Here is a 5,261-nt window from a genome sequence, read left to right as displayed (position 1 = left end):
AAATACTATGCTAATCCCTACATAAGAAAATGTTGAGGTTTCATGGGGTTTCTTTTATACATTTATTTCTGACAGGGGTACCCGATTTACTTCTCACTTTTGAAAGTCATTCAAAAAGTTCTTTGCACTAAAGTTAAGAAACGGATGGAAGATGGAGTGTACCATCTAAACATTGGAAGATATGTTAAGGCCATGTGTAATAGACTTCAAGGGTAATTGGGATGACCACAATCTAGTAATTGGGATGACCACAATCTATTAATAGAGTTTGCCTACAATAATAACTATCACTCAAGTATTGGTATGGCTCCTTTAAGCCTTGTATGGAAGGAGATGTAGGTCTCAAGTTGATTGGTTTGAGTTAAGTAAAGTTTCTTTAATAGGTCCCATTCTAATTTATGAAGCCATTGAGAAAGTATGACTTATTAGAAGGAGGTTTAGAAAGGCTCAAAATCGACAAAAGTCTTATATCGATGTGAGAAGAAGAAACCTAGAATTCGAGGTTAATGATTGGCTCTATCTAAAAATCTCACGCATGAAGAGTGTGATGAGGTCTGGAAATAAGGGAAAACTTAGTTCTCGGTATGTAGGAACGTACCAAATTTTAAGGTGTGTTGGTAAAGTAGCCTATAAATTGGATTGCCAAATGAGTTGGCTTCGATTCATCTGATATTTCATTTTTCTATGCTTAAAAAATATATTGGAGACCCGACATCTATCATTACCTTAGAAGGGTTTCGACATGACGAAAGTGTTTCATATGAAGAATTTTAAGTAGAGATATTTGTCATGATCGGAATCTGGACCCCAGACAAGACCGGCGTCATTGACCTCTTGGAGGTCGCAGACAAGCCTACATACGTTATCGTTACTTAAACTAGGTTAATTTAAGCGGGAAATTTGAACGTTTTGTTTTCTTATTTCATGTGAAACATATTATACTTAACATCATATGAGTTCACAAATCAACCATCTAATATAGAAATAATCAAATGAAAGAAGTAGTTCATAATTTCGTTAAACGTATCCCTTGCAAAATAGCACCAATGCAAAGTCTGAAATGAAACGGGAAATAAAGCACTAGTTGAACATACTAAACTAACTCAAACCTATATCTAATCTAGAATATAATTGCAAGCGTCCTCGAAAGCATGAGGGCCTACCAAGTCCGGGTGAATGCTCCATGTCCGGATAGCTACAGCATCGTTTCGTAAGCTCTAGCGTCCGCCTGCACCTGCACCTAAAAGTATAGAGTTGTATGGGATTAGTACACGCTTGTACTAAGTATGGGTATATTCAAGCACACACCAAGAACATGCATAATTAAGAAGAGCTCTAACCTAACGATATGAATTATGAAAAGTCAAGTCAATGGACTTGCCAAATTTGGATTAGGAAAGCCAGTGGAGTTGCCAAATTTGGATTAGGAAAGTCAGTGAAATTGCCAGATTTGGATTGGAAATGTGACTGGACTTGCCAAATTTGGATTAGGAAATTCATGCCATTAGAGTAACATGTATCATCATACTTATCATTTTACATGCAACACATAACATATTTCACATATCATATCACGTAGTTCATATCATTCTTTCATATGCCATGAGACCTTGGAATCATGTACTTGACATTAGGACTTCCCAAAATGAGGGCTCAACTTATGGGACCTCAACTAGGGAGCCTTCTTTAACAAACACAGAGTCTGCTTCATTCATTCATACGTACTTCATTTTCATTCTTTCATATACTAGTGCAGCCACGAGTCATACTTAGGATGTAGTTTAAGACTCTCATCAGGTTTTCTGTGCAATGACCAAGAATAACCTAGTGTCATTACTTAAGTCAAGCACACCTCTTGATTATCCTTTCCTAACATCTTTAGTATCGTTCATTTCATTATGTGCATCATTTGAGGCTAGCCTCATTCTTCCTTTGGGAACCTTATCCTTAACCGACATAGATCATGTGAGCATCATGAAATCCAATGTATAATCCCCACACCAAAAAGAGGTGGAATCACCGGCCAAAGTGAACCAAAACATGCTAGCGTATGCAGGGAATTGAACCCTGCTAGATCCCTATATTGGCAGTATAGATTCAAAGACTAAGAGATATAAGGATACCCATACCCAGCATGCCGGACAGTCTCATCTCATGAGAGTTACGTGAAACTCTGCCATTCCCGAAGAAAGGCATCACCGCTCATAGTTAGCCTATCGGTGCTCAGTAAAAAGTTCTGTTACATTCAACTCAAACATTATGGAAGTTGGCTTCTAGCATGAGTACATCATAGCTCATTAGATGATTTCTCATCTCATCATTAGTATTAAGTATGCATTAACTTCAATACTTTCATTAGAGTGTTCATAGAGACTGGTCTCTTCATTAGCTTTACACTCTCATAGGTGAGTACGATTTGGTAACATTTACTTAGGCTCATTTGAGATTGCCCTCATCTTTCACATTAGCCTCTTATCATATTGTCACCTCATTCATTAACTTTAACACATTTGCTTTTCATAATTACTTACCTCTTCACGTGAATGTTCATTTCATCATATGCCAATGTACTTGACCATTTAGTGTGTTTCACACTCTTACTTAACCCTTATAGGGTTACATCATTTTATCACATACATCTTAGGCTCACTAACTTTTAAACGTATGCTAGAATTTTGAGGTCACATATACAAGCCATGAGACTTCATTCATAGTTTGTCTAAGTGATTCAGGTTTATCCATAATTATGTGGTACAAGACATGCATCTTGTAGAGTTGCCAATGTATTGATTTCGATCATTAGAGGAAGTATTCATTAAATATTTGTTTACGTATGACTTATGTGTCAATACGGAATTGGGCAAGGGAACCCGATTTTGAATCTCTTGAACAACACTTAATTTTATTTTAAACTTGATAATTACATTTTTCAGATTTGGGATACCCTAGTTCGATTATCATCAACCCCATAATATTTCTTCATGTTATCCTCTCTTTTTCGTTTTAAGGTAAGAAGGTTGTGGGTTCAATCCTCCACAAGCTCATTATTTTAAATTTAATTTATCTCTTAATTTGCGCACCTATCCAAGAGGTTGTAGGTTCAATCCCCACTCTCCACATGTATTTTCTCCTTTATTTTTCTCCTAACTCTCTCAGCCATTCAAGAGGTTGTGGGTTCAATCCCCACTCACCACATCTATTTTTCCTTTCATTTTTCTCATGAAATTTTTATGTAATTTTCATTTGGTGAAGTCATGGGTTCAATCCCCAATGACCTCACATTTAAGTTTTTTTAAAAGACATAGCTAATTTTCCTCATCCTTGTCCGAGACTCCAAATTTCCAAGAAGCTTGAAATTGGGTCTCTTCAAATCCATTTTCCTCTCAATCTTTTGTTTATTTATTTGTAGCTTTCATGTAATGATGTATTGAGTTCAATCCTTAGTGATCTCCCTAATTTTACATTTATTTTTCATTGCATTTTGTACCATTTTGTTTGGCCGAACCCAACCTACCAAATGCTGGAATATTTGTTCACTATTTTCAGCTTCTTTTTATCATCATTCATAAGTTAATTCTTAAGGCATTTCATGGATCATTTGGTGCATATTTAAGTGTAATCTTTTTATATATTTAGCCAAGAATTATAATTAAATCCATCAACATTACACAACTTTTACACCTCATGATATACACAAACATTCGCACATAAAATTCAACCATAAAAACATATCATTTTTAAGGCTTAAAACCGAAAATCATGTCACGACATACACATACATTTTTCATGAAATTTCGGTAAACATACTTCATCATTCATACAATTCCGAACACAAAATTATGAAAAAATTATCACGAAAATCACACTTCATACATAATCTATTAGCAAATATACAAACCTAAGATTAGTGATAAGAGCTAGTGACATGGAACATGTAATAGAGAACAATCCTAGTTTCGGAATAGAATTAATTGAGTCTTAAGGGTCTCTTGGGAAAGTGACCAAGAGTAAGAAAATCCATACCTGATTTTAACGGTGTTCAACACTTGAACTTGCTGCCCAAAACTTCTCCAAATTCACGTCCAATCCCAAAACTCACACCTTACCCGACTATCGTATTACGTGTTTCTTAACATTTTCACATTACTTTCTCGTTTGTGTTTTGCGCGCAAGTTCTTCAGGTGTGAACCAATTTTTTTTTATTTCTTTCTCACATTTGGCAGCTAGAAAGAAAGTGTGAAATGAGAGAGAGATAGATGTGAAGGAGAGAGAGATAAACGTAAACGGGGTGAGTGACTTAGGATTAGGTGAAGTAGCTTAGACTTTGTCAACTAGGACTCTTTCAAACTTTAAAAGTCTCATTTAATTAGTTTAGTGAAATGACCATAATGACCTTACAAAAATCAAATTATAAACCTTAATTTAATCCATTTAAATGTTGCTTCCATCAAGGTTTGAACCCGTGACGTCCCCATCGCGAAAATGGGTCCCTCCGGGTCGACCCGGCCCAAACCGCCCCATTAATTAAGTAATTAATAATTATATTTTGATTTTCCTTTTTCTTATATTAGCATTTAAATATTAATTAATTAAATTAATTCACCAATATAAATAATCAAGTTAAATCATTGCTCCCACCTAGATTCAAACGTGGGTAAAGCAAGATTTTTCTCAATGGGCGATTTCGGCCCTTTCTACGCAAAATGCCTGTCCACCTTATTAATTAATTAACTAATTACATATGTAGGGTAATTAAGATACTACCCTTAGCCTGGAAAAAGATAATTTTACCCCTAGACCCTCCAATCTTAAGATTTCTCCTTTTAAGTCCGATAAAGACTCATCAGAGTAAATCTTCATATTCGGGAGTCCTACATGGCTGGACCCAAGCTACCAAATGCTGAAAATTAGTTACTATTTTCAGATTCTTTTTTATCATGATTCATACATTAATTTCTAAGGCATTTTATGGATCATTTGGTGCATCATTAAGTGTAATCTTTTTATGATTTTATTCAGCCAAAAATTACCATTAAATCCAGCAACATTACACCTCATGATTTAAACAAACATTCGCACATAAATTTCAACCATAAAAACATATCATTTTAAGGCTTAAAACCGAAAATGTCACGGCATACACATACATTTTTCATCAAATTTCGGCAGACATACTTCATCGTTCATACAATTCCGAACACATAATCATGAACTCATTATCACGAAAGTCACACTTCATACCTAATCTACCAACAAACATA

At 35.1% G+C, this 5,261-nt stretch overlaps 1 long non-coding RNA gene across 1 annotated transcript; it reads right to left on the bottom strand.

Annotated features, from left to right (window-relative positions):
* Positions 1 to 957: 957 nt before the first annotated feature.
* Positions 958 to 4,254, bottom strand: LOC138348430 (uncharacterized). The gene is made up of 2 exons (XR_011221036.1): positions 4,024 to 4,254; positions 958 to 1,240 (listed from the first exon to the last, which is right to left on the bottom strand). It is a non-coding gene; the product is annotated as an uncharacterized lncRNA (long non-coding RNA).
* Between the last annotated feature and the right edge of the window lie 1,007 nt (positions 4,255 to 5,261).

Source organism: Solanum lycopersicum, chromosome 5 (assembly GCF_036512215.1).
Source record: "Solanum lycopersicum chromosome 5, SLM_r2.1".
NCBI lineage: Eukaryota > Viridiplantae > Streptophyta > Magnoliopsida > Solanales > Solanaceae > Solanum > Solanum lycopersicum.
This window is presented reverse-complemented; position numbering and strand designations above follow the sequence as displayed.